Here is a 16,147-nt window from a genome sequence, read left to right on the forward strand (position 1 = left end):
TATTTCCTGGGAATGAAAAGGAGAAGTAGATTTGGGTGTCATCAGCATACTGATAACACCCAGCACCAAACCTCCTGATGACCTCACCCAGCGGTTTCATGTAGATGTTAAAAAGCATTGGTGACAGAATGGAGCCCTGAGGGACTCCATATAACAGCTCCTGTTTTGAGGAGCAACTGTCACCAAACTCCACCATCTGGAATCTACCTGAGAGATAGGAATGGAACCACTGCAAAGCAGTGCCCCCTAACCCCAACTCCCCCAGGCGATCCAGAAGGATACCATGGTCAATGGTATAGAACGCCGCCGAGAGATCCAGAAGAACCAGCAGAGTCACACTCCCTCTATCGATTCCCTGGTAAAGGTCATCCGTCAGGCCGACCAAGGCTGTCTCAACCCCATAGCCAGCTCTAAAGCCAGTTTGAAATGGGTCTAGATAATCAGTTTCCTCCAAGACTGCCTGGAGCTGGTCGGCCACCACCCTCTCGATCACCTTTCCCAACCAAGGGAGATTGAAGATTGGCCTGTAGCTGTCCATCGCTAAGGGGTCCAGGGAAGGCTTCTTTAAGAGTGGTGTAACCATTGCCTCCTTCAGGCAGGGGGGCACCCTACCCTCCCTCAGCGATGCATTTATGATATTAACTAGGTCACCTCCAACAATCTCCCTGCTAGATAGAAGCAGCCAAGTCGGGCAAGGATCCAGAGAACAGGTGGTAGGCTGCACCGCCCCAAGCAGCTTGTCCACATCTTCAGGAGTCACAGATTGAAACTGATCCAATCTAATACTGCGAGAGGGGTTGCTGGACACCTCCTCCATAGACCTTGCAGAAATAGTGGAGTCCAAGTCAGCCCGAATACAGGAGATCTTATTCGCAAAGAACCCATTAAAGGCATCACAGCAGAGCAACTCTGGGGACTGATTGGAAGTAGAAGGAGCAGACACCAAACTCCTCACAACCCGGGATAGCTCCGCCGAGCGTGAACCTGCAGCCACAATGTGCACAGACCAGAATCTCTTTCTTGCTGCACGCACTGCCACCGCATAAGCCTTCAAATGGGTCACATGCTGAATCCTGTCAGATTCAATCTGAGTTCTCCTCCACTTGCGCTCTAGTCGCCTACCCAACCCAAAGAGTTACAAAGAATCTAGCACAAAAAATAAAAATAAAAGAATCTAGCACAAGGGAGGGGAGTAAAGAGGAAACCAGAGAAGAGGAGGGGAAAGGGGAAACCGGAGAAGAATATGCATTTGATTCAGTTGTATAGATTTAGTTTTGGTTGGTGATGAGGATTAAGGGATTATACCAAAGGTTTCACATTACTATCTAATAATACTGTTCCATCACTCTATGTCAGGGATTGCCAACCTGTGGAACTCCAGATGTTGCTGTACTACAACCCCCATCATCCCCAGCCACAATAGTAGCTGGGTGTAGTTTTGCATCCATCTATCTATCTATCTATCTTACACATTTGCTTCTCCTCCTGTGTTCTATTATTGTTGGGTTACCCTTTTTACTATGGCTTCTTTATTTTGGAGAGCGGGGGACCTTTCCCCACCTATTGGTCTCCCATCCAAAGGACTGATTGAGTGCACACCTGCCCAGCTTAAGGAAACATTCTGAGAGCCTTAGTCTTGCCTGCTGTCCTCTCTTGTATCCAATTGTACTGTATTTTATTTTGTTGCTTCAAATTCCATGGCTTCTCTCCAAATTCCATGACTTCCCTAACATTGCATCAGTTTAAACAGCCTGCAAATTGTGCTTCCCTGTCTGGCGCGCACTAACTCCTGCTAACTTGGCAAAGAGGCACCTTTTAACGTGGTGATTCTCTTTATTTAGCAGGGGGAGAGTAACTGGCCCTATCCACCCCCAGCACAATACCTCCAGTGACTGTTGCTGGTGTCTATCTTATATTTCTTTTTAGATTGTGAGCCCTTTGGGGACAGGAAGCCATCTTATTTATTTATTATTTCTCTGTGTAAACTGGCCTGAGCCATTTTTGGAAGGGCGGTATAGAAACTGAATTAATAATAATGATGATGATGATGATGATGATGATGCTATCTGGCACTTGAGTTACATCCAATTGCACCCTCTGTGCAAGTGCAACACTGGATCACCAGTTTGGGCAGCAGAACTGGTTCAGCCATGGGATCTGTGAAGTGTCCCTGAGCATGTGGTTGCAGCTCCAGAGTTCAGCCTTGAAATTTATGAAGCAAGAATCCATAGAAGTGCTCTGAGCATGTGCAGAGTGCAACAGCAGACAATACTTCCTGCACATCAAGAGACTAGAGGGAAGGACTAGGGTATGGGTGGTGCTGTGCAGTACTGAGTTCTCCTGTTATACTGGTGGTTGGGGTCTTGGAGTGGCTGGGGGAGTCAGTTGTGAGAGAGTGTGATGGGTCTCAAAGAGGGACCTGTTTCTTGCTTCAACTGTTTCTGCACCCTTCAGAATGTCTGGCCCGGTTCTTTCCGGCCCCCCATCGAACCCCCCTGGTCCGGTCCGTTTCCCAGACCGGTCCGCAATTTTTTTGTTTTTGTTTTTTAAAAAAATTAAATTATTTTTTAAGTACCTTTAGCCCCTTCGGGGGGCTTGCTGAAGCTGCGGGTGGTGGTGGTGATATCCGCGCAGGTTCCCTCTCCCCCCACCGGCTTTCTTCATCACTGCCGCGGCCTGCCGCAGCCAGGTAAATGAACATTTTCGGCCCTTTTGGGCCTCTGTAGGAGAAGGCCGGTGGGGGGAAGAGGGAACCCGTGCGGACACACACACACACACACCCACGGCCTCAGCAAGCCCCCCGAAGGGGCTAAAGGTACTTTAAAAAGAATGTAATTTTAAAAAAAAATTCGTGGACCAGACCCGGCAGTCCGGTTCTGGTCCGACAGAACCGGGCGTGGTGGTTCAGTTCGCCCCCAAACCCCTGGACTGGACCGCCGGACTGGTCCGCACATCCCCTATATTGGAGCACTTTGCTACCGTGTATTCAGCTTTTTGGTTCTAAAAATAGGTGGCAGGAACATACACATAACTGAGACTTATAAAAGAATGCATGGTGTAGAGAAATATGATATTGAGACATTTTTTTCCATCTCTCATGATACTAGAACTCAGGGACATCCACTGAAACTGGCAGAAGATTCAGCACCAACAGAGAAAAGTATTTCTTCACACAACGTATGTATATAACGTGTTGTGACAGGATGATGGCCATTAGCTTAGATGGCTTTAACTGAGAAAGGTTAGACAAATTCCCAGGGAGAAGTCATAGGAACATAGGAAGCTGCCATATACTGAGTTGGACCATAAATCCATCTAGCTCAGTATTGTCTACACAGACTGGCAGAGGCTTTTCCAAGGTTGCAGGCAGGAATCTTTCTCAGCCCTGTCTTGGAGATGCTGCCACGGAGGGAACTTGGAACTTTCTTCTCTTCCCAGAATGGCTCCACCCCCTGAGGGGAAGATCTTAGAGTGCTCACACTTCTAATCTCCCATTCATATGCAACCAGGACAAACCTTGCTTAGCTAAGGGGACAAGTCATGCTTGCTACCACAAGACCAGCTCTATTCCACATGATGGCCACATGGAACCTCCATGTTCAGAGGCAGTATATCTTTGGATACCACTTGTTAGGGGGAACAGTAGCAGGATAATCTACTGCCTACATGCCTGCTTGTGAGCTTCCCAGAAGCATCTGGCTGGCTGCTGTGAGGAACAGAAAGTTTCTTTGGTCTGATACAGCTTGTCTTTTAAAGTTGTGCAAGAATGCTGAATTCTCTTTAAAAAGTAAAGCTTTCAGAATTTTGCATAATTGCTTTTAAGAGCAATAATAGCAGCTATAGTAAACCTTTTACTATACTGGAAGGGACTCATAGTTAAATAAGAGACAGAATGCTATGTAGCGTGTTAGAAATTCATTGCATGACACTCAAGTAGGAGGATACTGAATTGTATTAATCTCTAAAAGACACAAAAGGGTCTCTTTTTTCTTATTTCTTTTCATTTTTCTATTCTGGATTTTCAATAGCAGAAAGATATATTAAATATGAGGGGAAATTGTTTTTAAAAGCTATTTTAAAAAATTAATTTAAACTTACATAGCCATTGCAATTTAGCAGTAAGGTGCCCCAGGGTCTTTTTTATTGGTCCATTAATACTCACCTCGAGTGGTAGAGCACACCTGGGGCAAGGTTTAATGAAGCAATGTAAAATATGCCTCAGAGTACTTTATTGTTACACAGCTAACAATTTCTATTGCATAAATGTACCAATTTCATATTCTGTTCTTACATTTTAAATAATCTTCAATTAACTAAAAACATGGTATCGATTTTTGTCAAGATTCAAAGTGAGAACCAGTGTTATTAAATCACTTTAAAAATATTATTCAGCATTCTAGTGCTTGGAACTTTATACAATAAGCAGTGCAGTCGTGTGGGAACCATTTTTTCCATGGCTTCTTCCGATGCTTTTCCAGTAAGAAGCAGGAAAACAGCCCAAGATGCTTCCACACAATGCATTCTGAATCAGGAATTAGAAGCAGAATTGACTAACTATACTGTGTATGGCACCACATGCATCTAACTTGTCAGTAATCCAAACACCTTCAGTTTAAGATGAGAGTTAAGATGCTTTACAGTTTCACTCGTGCTCTAAAAAGAATGGGAATTGCAAGTTAAGATGCCCATCTTAACTTTTGCACCATATAAGCTGTAAAGACTTTGTACAGTCTGGTATATAATGATGGCTTTAGAAATGAGGCTCCAGGCACCCACACTTTGCCTTGGACTTTCAGTTGGACATTGGGCTGGTGAGGGATGCATCCAGGAAGACATTTAACAGGTCACTTCCCCAGTCACTTCCTAGATATGCCCTTGATGAATTTCTGCCTGATTAATCTCTGAACAAGGCAAGGCATGGGTTCATTGAGCCTCATTTCTGAAGCCATCATCATATCCCAGACCCTACAAAGTCTTTATAGCTTATATAGCGCGGAAGTTAAGATGGGCATCTTAGCTTGCAATTTCAATTCTTTTTAGAGCATGAGTGAAAATGTAAAGCATCATAAACTCTCATCTTAAACTAAAGCTTTTTGGGTTACATTTATTGGTGTCTGTCTCTTTTTCTTCTATCTAGAAAGTACATAGTACATTTTAAAAGTTGTACACAAGTGATGTAGTCTCTGAGCATAGATGAAGTAGATTTCTCCCCTTTAAGTCTCAGGACTCCGCTTAATGGATAATGGCTGATTGTATAATAAAGGTAAGGTGTGCCGTTGAGTCGATTTCGACTCCTGGCGCCCACAGGCCCTGTGGTTGTCTTTGGTAGAATACAGGAGGGGGTTTACCATTGCCTTCAGTATGAGATGATGCCTTTCAGCATCTTCCTATATTGCTGCTGCCCAATGTAGGTGTTTCCCATAGTCTGGGAAACACACCAGCGGTAGGGATATTCACGGAACTGGCAGGGGCTGGTTCGAAGGCGGTGTTGGGACAACTTTAAGGGTGGAGGAGGGTGTACTTACCCCTCCCTCTGCTTTCCCCCTGCTGGTGCTGGGTTTGTAAAGACTCTGTTGGGGTGGCAGCATCCGGTCAAGGAGAGAATGGGGCAGCAGGGAGGTATGCTGCCACCCCGATGAAGTCTCTACAAACCTAGTTCCGGTGGGGGGAAAGTGGAGGGAGGGTAAGTGTACCCTCCCCCGCCCTTAAAGTTGTCCAACCCTGCCTTCAAGACTCTGAACCGCCCGGTTTTTGAACCTGTTTGGAGGCCTGTAAAAGTCCTCCAAAAAGGTTCATGCACATCCCTAACCAGTGGAGATGCAAACCGGCAACCTCTGGCTTGCTACTCAAGTCATTTCTCCGCTGCTCCATTAGGTGGCAATAGGATAATAACTTACTCAAAGTAGTCTCATTGAAATTAAAAGGACATTTTGATTGATTGATTGATTGATTGATTAATTAATTAAGTGTCGTCAAGTTGATGTCGACTCTTAGTGACCACATAGATAGATTCTCTCCAGGACGATCTGTCTTCAACTTGGCCTTTAAGGTCTCTCAGTGGTGCATTCATTGCTGCTGTAATTGAGTCCATCCACCTTGTGGCTGATCATCTTCTTCTCTTTCCTTCAACTTTCCCCAATGTTATGGATTTCTCAAGGGAGCTGGGTTTTTGCAAAACGTGTCTGAAGTATGATAGTTTGAGCCTGGTCATTTGTGCCTCAAATGAAAATTCTGGATTGATTTGTTATATGATCCATTTGTTTGTTTTCCTGGCTATCCATGGTATCCTCAAAGGTCTTCTCCAGCACCAAAGTTCAAAAGCGTCAATGCTTTTTCTATCTTGCTTCTTCAAAGTCCAACTTTCGCATCCATAGAGTGTCACGGGAAAACCATTGTCCGAATGGTTCTAATCTTTGTAGGTATAGATACATCACGGCATCTAAATATTCTTTCCAAGGCCTTCATTGCAACCCTACCAAGTGCTAGTCTGCAGCGTATTTCTGGACCGCTGGATCCTTTACTGCTGAGGGTTGATCATAAAAGGCAGAAGCTATCCACCGCTTCAATGTCTTCATTATAATTTCTGAGGCTGGTTGCTGTACCCATTGCCATTTGTTTAGTCTTCTTTACATTTCACTGTGCTCTTCAACTTTCATTACTAGTACTTGCAGACCATCCTCATTCTCAGCTATCAATACTTTAACATTTCTTTTTAATTTCACTAGGATTACTTTGAGTAATGTCCCTCATTATATCAGTCGTTATCTCTTTCTTGCTGTATTCTCTATAAAGTAGGAGAGGAAGGATTACTAGCATTTTTGATTTAAATACACTAACAGATCATATGTCCTGTGGGATGTTGTGGCTAATATCAGATTCTTTGAGAACAATCTATGTGCTGTGTGCTAGGTGGGATAGTTGTGGGTTTACCTCACAGGATTTTTACATTGTTTTCTGCTCACATTTTCGAAATAACCTTTCAATTATTCTCCCCTTCCCCAACACAATTTTTCAGAGATTATTTAACGGTTGCCTCATTATTTGGAAGCAAATCCCACTGACTTTAATGGAGTTTACTTCCTTCTAGACGTGCATGTAGAATTGCAGGTTCAGCTTCAGTTATCAAAATGCTGCTGAAAAAGGCATGTGTACTCCAGCCCAGCATCCACGTTCTCACAGTGCTCAGCTACATGCTTCCAGAAAGCTCCAAAGAAGTGCAGCAAGGAAATCCCAGAAACCATTCCCACCCAGTGCCAACAAACTATTATGTATTATGGTGTAGACTGTCCTTGAACATGGAGGTTCTACATGAGGGCCAAACTGCCTGTGAAAATGGAGGCTTCATTTCTTAAGTATGGCTAAGTGAAGCTTCCATATTCACAGGCAGATATAGAACCTCCATGTTCAAGAGCAGCCTACACCAGAATGATGGTTTCTTGGTGCTGGTTAGGAATAGTTGTTAGGATTTCCTTGAGATTCCTTCTTGAGTTTCCTAGCGTTGGCTTTTGGTTCCAATACTATACATTTTTACTTAGAAGTAAGCCTCTGAGAAATAAATGTGGTTTCCCCCTTCTTTGCTTTGCTGAGGGGGTGGGAAGAAGGGGAAAAAACAGAGAACCCACATTCTTGTGAGGATCTCTGCTGGTCCTGATTCCTATGTGCATTTACTCAGAAATAAGCTCCACTGAAACCAATGGACTTACTTCCTAGTAATTTATTCCAAGCTTTGCTGAGATGCTTTGCTTTTCCCTTTGGAGGGGGTGAGAAAAAGAGGACAGAGGAAGAAACCAAATGCCCATAAAAAGAAAGGGGGCAGGAAAAGAATTTTTAACTATAGAAGTGCCAGAGTGCTCATAGAATCCTTATCAGCCACCCATATTCAAAACCAGGAAGTCACTCAATAGAAATTGCCAGGATTTGCCCCTCCCAACTTTGGCTTCAGAATTCCCAGTGGTCAGACTCAGTTATGTTCTTAGATAACATTCCCTTAGTTATTTCTCCCTGTTATTATGGGGATTTTGAACAATAATTACTAAAAAAAAAAACTATATTCATGTTTTTCAAACCAGCAAAAGGCACCAGTTCAGCATGGACCTGAACATTTGGAGAATGTGTGTGTGTATATATATAAAATCTGGGGTGAAAAAAGGTGGCCAACATTTGAAACCACTTTTTAGGAGTTAAAAACTTAAACTGATGTATCTCAGCCGTTTTGCAATGGATTTGCATTGAATTTGGAGAGATCTTGTTACCTAGCTGATGTGTGCACAGTTTCAGAGGGACTGGGACTGGGTGGATACTTTTGATTTTATAAGCAATAGAATAGTTAGGGTTTATTATGGCGGAATATTGAAAATACTCCTCATCACTATACTGGCATAACTGTGCCTGTATAATAACACATATTACTTAAACCATATTGAGCAACTTACAAGTGGGCACCTAATACAATTATGAGGGAAAGAGGAAATTAGGCTCAGAAATTGCCCACTATTAGCAGCCACCCACAAAGCACCAACCCACCCACACATCTTGAACTTGACCCTCTTATTTTGGACAAGCGAGATTGCCATGTAGACATTCTAGAACAGAGCTTCTCAACGTGTGGGTCCCCAGATGTAATTAGACTTCAACTCCCATAATTCCCAACCAAAGGCCACTGGGGCTGGGGATTATGGGAGCTGAAGTCCAATAACATCTGGGGACCCACACGTTGAGAAGCCCTGCTCTAGAAGCTTGTGACTTGAAGTTGCCAGCCTGGGAAAGGCAGGAACCACAGGGCACTTGTATTTTTAATGAAGAGCATTGCTAGCCAGGCAAGCAGTGGTCCTAGAACAAAGGGATGTTTGAATAGACCCACCCAACCCCACTCTAATGTAATCTTTTTTTGGGGGGGTGGGGGCAGGTATTCAGTTGACACATCCAGAGCCCTGTCTGCTTTATGTACACACTAGATAGTACTGCCTTGCCTATCCACCTCCATGGGTGGTACACCCATGCTCAAGTCCTGCTTAAAACCATGGATCTGAGGGTCTGCCAAACACAATTGTACCCTCTTGGATTAGATGCCAGCACAGCAGCCTAGGAAGCCCCTCCAACCCAGTGAGAACCTGACTGAAGTGTAGAAGCTGAATCCCCACCCTGAAATCCATCCCTTCCTTTTTGAGGTTTTTTGTTTTATCTCAGCAGAACAGGAGAGGTATTCACGGGTTTTCTTTTACCTCCCCCCCTTTCAGTTTCATCACATTGTTTTACTATAGGACCTATCTGCTAGGCGTGTACACCACCAAAATTATTTGATCAAATCCGATCCAACATGATAAAAAAATGTTGGGAGCCTGACATTACTTTTGCCCCCACTCCCCAATTTCAGAGGTGCAGTCCTTAAAATCCACAATGGAGTCCCGGGGTTTTTAAAGGACTCCACCTCTAAAATCAGGTGGTGGGGGCAAAGATAACCCCCATGAATAAATAAAATCTTTGTTCTTCAAACTTAAAGAATGGTCTCCATACCTCTTGCTTGGCTGAATTCTCCCCAAACTGGCTTTGCTCTGCTAATGGGAGTTAAACTGCCATTCTTCCCCTACAAAATCAGGGCGTGGGGGCAAAGAGATCCCCCTACAAAGGCCATGGGTGGTTAGCTTTGCCGCCCACCCTCTGATTTCAGGGAGGGGGCAATCCTTAAAAATTAACCTGGAGCCTCAGGCTGACTGCTGGGTTGGTTTTCGTCTGAATTGGAAGTAGAAGGATTTCCAACAGGACAACAGGGATTTTAGTCTGAATTCCAACTATTGGGGCTCCTTGCTGTCATATCAAAAATTCTTCTGATAATGCCTGATAGTGGGCATATTGGTCCAATACCCTATCAGATCGATACGACTTCACAGCAGTGTTCCCTCTAACAGATGCTGTTGACTACAACGCCTAGATGTCATTGACTACAACTCCCAGAATCCCCAGCTGCAATGACTTTTGCTTGGGGATTATGGAAGTTGTAGTCAACAACATCTGGGAATCCCTGTAAAATGGAATACTGCTTCAAAGCCCTACTGTCTGCATCAAATTATGCATGTTTGCTGCTTCAGTGTTAAGTTAATCCGGACCCGTTGGATAGCTGCCTGCTTCCCCAGCTAGTCAGGGTTGACTACAGAAGGGAAGGGCTATTATACAATATGCCCACAAAGTCCCTATGAATGCTGGCACTGCTTCCTCTTTATAGATTCTTTTCTATAGTATCATCATTGCAATAATATGTACTCTTCCAGTGTCTATCAATACTAGCACTACTACTGCTATTATTTGGTTAGGACAACCTAGGCACACGAATTGTCATTACAGTGGATATTAATACTGAACACCCCATTTCTTCCAATACATCATACTAGTATGTATCAAATGCTGAAGGGTGTGAGGAATCTCATCTTATACACTGACTGTAGAAAGCAACACACACAAGAGAGACGTAACTGAAGCTGAGGCATCATGTAAATCAACAGATGGCAGTATGGAAGCAGAAGTGTAGATTTCTGCATCATGTAAGGGCCTCGAACTATTTGACTTCAAGAGGCAGTTCCTGTCTGTTTGAAGACAACGTTGATGTGCGTGCTGAGAAGGAGCCATTTCAGCTGAGAAGAATACACGAAGTACAAATGTGCAGATGAAAGAAAGACTCAACAAGATTGATGCTGAGAGGCACAATGATAATGCAGGCAAGTTGGTGGTGTTTTTAACTGAGTTGCAGCAAAAATTTAAAAAACAGACATGAAAATCACTGTAACTGGCACACAAGTCTCAGCGCTGAGAAAGTATACGGTGCTGAGAAAACCCCACTCTTCTTCCACTTGCAAGATTTTGTCTGATCAGAAGCTTTACCTCAGTGGCATGATTTCATAGAATGGAGTGACAAATATTTGCATAATGTATATATTAACAATGAACTCAGGTGATCAAGTGCCTGTTATAGTGAGGACAAAGTAGGACCACTCACAAATAATGTGGTGATTTCTATATAATTCATATTTTATTTTATTTTATTTCTTTTCTACAAAAAAATATGCTCTCAGAGAGGTTTATATAGGGGGAAAAATCAGGTAGTTCCCTATGCCCAAAGGGCTTACAATATTTTAAAAAACCATAAGGAGGACACTGGCAACAGCCACTGGGCCATTTTCCAGATTACGAGCTTTGCACCAGTAGAAGTGTTGCAAGGTGTGATGAATGGTGCAATAGTTTCAAACCGCGAGTAAAGGGTTGTTCTGTGCTTCAAGGTAGGCTGGTGGCCATTCATATTGCTGTCCACTGTAATGTGGTTTCCAGGCTGGTGGCGTCCATATTCTCCTTGAACAGCATTGACTGCCCCTCCTCCTGCCCTATTTTGGGCCAATGGGGTCATGGAGGAGATGGCGGGGGGGATGACCTGATGTCTTCCCCCCCACGAATTAACTCATTGCCCTTGCACAAAGCCATCAGGGAAAGCACCATTCAAAAACAAAAATTTAATTGCAGCGTTGCACCCTTGCGCAAGCACCACAGCAAACAACAACAAAAAACAATGTTGGGGAAAGCGCCACTCCAAAATGAGAATTTAATTGCAGTGTTGCACCCTTGCACAAGCGATCCAGTGAAACAAACAAAGATGGTGGAGGCGGCCTCTAGATAAACATCGGGGGAGTTGGGGATCGGGTGGATCGACAAGAGGGTCATGGTGGGGGAGTAAAGGCAGCTGTCCCCCTTCCTTTGCTCCCGAAACGTGGTGAGCAAAGCAAGCCCATGCAGAGCCTCTCAGCTCTTAAGGCCTCCACTCCCCCTGCGCACAGTGTAAAAATGAGGGGTGGGGATAAATAAAAAAAAGATAAAACGAGAGAAATAATATCAAAGTGGGAAGGGGCAATATGGACAGATTGCCTCCCCAATGAACTGTCCAAACCATGCCACTTACACCAGGGCACATTGTTGCAACCCTTCTACAAAGGAAAAATAATGCCAACACAGATGCAACGTTTTAGTGCTGCAGCACAGCAATATAACCCAAAATAGGGCATCAGAAATATGGACGGCACCTAACTGCAAGTGATGCCTGATCATGGGCAGTTTGGAAACACACTTAGCGGACACGTTGCAAAACTGTTGCAGCGTGTAATGTGGAAAACGCCCTAGAGAAGCACTGTGCCGAGACAAATAGGAACAGGTGCTCTTCCCCACTAAATATAAGAGAATCACCACCTTAAAAGGTGCCTCTTTACAGGGGTTAATTTAAAAAACAACAAAACCCTCCAAAAAGCATCCTGTTGCAGATTGAGAATGCTCAGTAGCCATCAGAATATATCTGCTACAAAAACAGCAGAACCTGAGACAAAGGGAGGGGGGAGGGCAAAGAGAGCACTGGCTTGCTTGAGCCTTTAAAAGCTTATAGTTCCCCAGAAGTGGGCATTAGAGTGGGCAGATGTGGCATTTTACTGCAGGTTCCTCTTGTCAATATTCTATTACCAACCTAGGCTGCAATTCTAAACCCCATTTAACTCAATGAGAGGTTAGTTCTGAGTAAATATTGATAAGGCTGGGTTGTTTGTTGCCAAAATGAACCAATTTCTTGCAGATAACAATACACACAATTTTACACACAATTTTGATTGAAACATCAACTACAAGAATATTGTGGCAAAAACACGATAATCAGAACTTCATCCAGGCAAGGGAAGCGTTATGTGCTTTTATGGTGCGAGTTGCCAAATCTTTACTGATAAGTGATATGGGGGAGAGGCACTAACATGTACAATGGTTGACAAAAGAAGTGGTGATGAAAGGTAAAAATGGTTGCAGTGATTGGTGGAAACACAAGTATAGCAGTACTAATATCAGCTTGTGTATAATTCAATTCAAATGCCTTGGATGGTTTGTTGTTGTGCCTGTATTTTGGGGGACACATGGATGGGCACAGGCTCATGGAGAGACAGGCTCTCTCTCTTTCTCTCTCTCTCTCTGGACTTCTTTGCAATGAAGATTAGGTCATATTGTGACTTCTAGCATCATCATCATTTTTATTCAGACTAGATTGCTTGCATCTACAATAGGTTGTGGTGGTGCCACAGGCTCCAATCTGTTGCAGAAATGTCAAAAAGTGCCAAAAAATTGTGTGCCAGTGTTGTCATCATCACTCTTTTACTTGTGTGTGTGTGTGTGGGGGGGAATCTTCCTGTTCCACTGGCAGAATGTTGTTTTGCACATTCCTTACTTAACCTGCTTTTATGGCTGGGTGCCACAGATGTAGCTGTGTCTATTGCTTGTGGATGAAAAATGCTTGGCGGAGGGAGGGCAGGGCACATTCGATGCTGTTGTTGGCCCTAGTCTACTGCCCTAGGCTGCTGTATCTGTGATATCACACTTGCTTGCTTGTTGCTGGCTGCTGCTGTTACCCTGCATTGGGAGGGGGTGCATGGGGCAGTGCATTTCATTGCTGTTGTTTCACACTGTTGTGTGTAGATCAATTGCATTTCGGGGGGGGGGGACACAATGGATGTGGTGAATGTGTGACACAGTGGATGTGCATGACCTTTGGAAACCTTGTTCTTTGCAAAGCTCTGCTGTTGTTGATGATGTGTGCTGAATCCAACCTATGGGACAATGGGGACAGACAGTGCCCATTTCTGCCTGTGAGTGCCTCCTAGGAGTGCCACAGTGGGTCGGGTGGTAGTGCCCCAATGGGTGCCTGCTACCATCCAGGCTTCAGAGTGATTGGGCAAAGGGCTGATTTTTAAAGTATTTCTGAAGTTTGTGCATCTTTGGGGCAGATTCAGGGCAGAAAAGGGGCTTTGGGGGCAGAAGAGGGGGTCAGGTGGCAGTGCCCCAATGGGTGCCTGCTACCTTCCAGATTTCAAAGGAATTGGGCAAAGGGGTGATTTTTAAAGTTTTTTTTTAAAGGGGCTTCGGGGGCAGAAGAGTGGGTCATGTGGTAGTGCCCCAATGGATGCCTGCTACCATCCAGATTTCAAAGGAAATTGGCATTTTTAAAGAATTTGTGAAGTTTGCATGTCTTTAAGCTCCCCTCCATAGGGAATAATGGAGATTTCAGCAGCTGCATAAGTCCACTTGGGGGCACCGGGGTGGCCCAGAGTGAGTGGTGGCATAGTGCACAAAGGGTGCCAACCACCCCCATACCCACAAGCCCATGGGGTACTGGGTTTTGTTTTTTCTGAGGTGTTCTGAGCGTTGATTCTGTGGTAGCAAATGAAAGTGGGTGTATTTTCAATGACAAACAATGCCGCAGCAACACACGAGCAAAAAAATGAGGCTAACGGAGCGTGTGCTCCTAATTTAAGGGGAGGGGGAATTAGGCGGGCTAGCTGCCTTGGGAGCACCGGGCTTGCCTGCGAGCCCAGTGGTTCCTACAATTCCTGGAAAGCGGGCTAAGCACCCTTAGCCCGCTTCCCAGGGTTTGTGGGAATAGCCTCACTCAGTTATGAAAATGGCACCCCTCCAACATAGCTCACTCAAATGTGGGTAGCCACGCTTTTCTATATTGTTCTTTACGTCAGACGCGGGGTGCAAGTTTAGCTCCCGAGCGGGGACTGCATATCCCCTTCAGGAGTTAAAAGGCTAGTGCTATGAAAGCAGTGCCAACATTAGCTTAGCTCCCGAAGGGGCCGCTCGGCCCCTTTGGTAGTTCAACTCCCGAACGGAGCCTCAAGGCTTCATTTGGGAGCCAGACCATGCTCCCCGCGCCTGACATCAGACATTGTCTAATATCTGCCATCATGACATGCTAGACACGTGGCTAGCCCCTGCGTCTGACATCAGACGCGGGGGGCAGGGTCAGCGGGTCGGCCGCACACAGGCCACCGGCGGTCAGGCTCTGCCACTGGCCTTTTGAAAATAACTGCCTGTAATGTCAAGCTATTAAGACAGAGGAGATCATGTTATAGAGATATAATATAGCCTGGTCAGTCAGAGAACCGACCATGAAACTTATTCAGTCACAAAATATATGTTCTGTGTTTATCTTTCAGTTCAGCTGTGCATCTGTGACAAACCTACTGGAGACATATGCACATGAATGGCCATTTCACAGCAATACCAACATTTCAATACTGTTCTTCTGAGAAGCTTCTCACCCTTATTTATTTATCTGTTTGTTTTATTTATATACCACCCTTCCTAAAGTGGTTCAGGGTGGTTTATATTAAAATCAAAAACACACAAACAATTAAAATCAAAAACATTCAGCTTCCATATGTATTGTATTGTTGTCTATGGCTGCTGTAAAGCAAAAACAAGTTGTTCTAGTAAGAACTAAGCAGCCTAGTTTCCTTTCACTGTCTCCACAACTGGACTAAATTTGGTTCAAATCAAGGTCCACAAGATAGATTTCTTGCGCCTCAAATGTTCATGCATCCGCCATCTTGGATTGGGGTGGATGACATCATCACAAATAATGCCATTGAGGTGTCCCTATGTGTCTCTACTGCTACAGCAAATTTGGTTCAAATCGGTTAAGCAGTTCACAAGTTAGCCCACTTGCGCATCAGATGTTTACACATCCACCTTCTTGAATAGGCATGAATGACATCATCACAAGCTGTGCCATTGAGGTGTCCATGTGTGTCACTCACAGTAACTGTACTCAATTTGGTTCAAATTGGTTAGACACGACAGTCCACAAATTAGCCCGCTTGTGCCTCAGATGTTCATGCGGCCACCATCTTGAACTGGAGTGGATGACATCATCATACACCACACCATTTGGGCTTCCCTATGCGTCCCTACAGCTTTACCAAATTTGGTTCAAATCGGTTAAGCGATTCACAAGTTAGTCCACTTGCGCCTCAAATGTTTACGCATCCGCCATCTTGGATTGGGGTGGATGACATCATCAAAAACTACGCCGTTGAGGTGTTACTATGTGTCCCTACAACTGTACCCAATTTGGTTCATATTGGTCCAGGTGTTGCGAAGTTGATGCGGCGGGGGGACACACACGGAGACACACACAGAAAGCTGTTTGATCTCATAAGCCTACAGGAAAGTAGGCTAATGAATGTTCCTCAATGTATGTATTTGTAAGTCATTCAGGAATGCAGAAACTGATGACTCTAACGACAATTACTGTGTTGCGTCAACTAATGAAAAAATGAATTAGTCTCCTGTCTTGACC

General features: G+C 44.4%; 1 protein-coding gene across 8 annotated transcripts in view; it reads left to right on the plus strand.

Moving 5' to 3' along the window:
* The window catches only part of LOC128324449 (uncharacterized), a 275,349-nt gene that overhangs the window by 13,306 nt on the left and 245,896 nt on the right, over positions 1 to 16,147 (plus strand). For 6 of the 8 annotated variants that reach the window (XM_053249017.1, XM_053249016.1, XM_053249015.1 and 3 more), the window contains one exon: positions 3,108 to 3,177. The exons of the other annotated variants lie outside the window; for them this stretch is intronic. The gene's annotated coding sequence lies outside the window, so the exon portion shown is untranslated. The remainder of the gene's footprint in view (positions 1 to 3,107; positions 3,178 to 16,147) is intronic. 8 annotated transcript variants of the gene reach the window in all.

The sequence above is a fragment of the Hemicordylus capensis genome, chromosome 4, assembly GCF_027244095.1.
Source record: "Hemicordylus capensis ecotype Gifberg chromosome 4, rHemCap1.1.pri, whole genome shotgun sequence".
NCBI lineage: Eukaryota > Metazoa > Chordata > Lepidosauria > Squamata > Cordylidae > Hemicordylus > Hemicordylus capensis.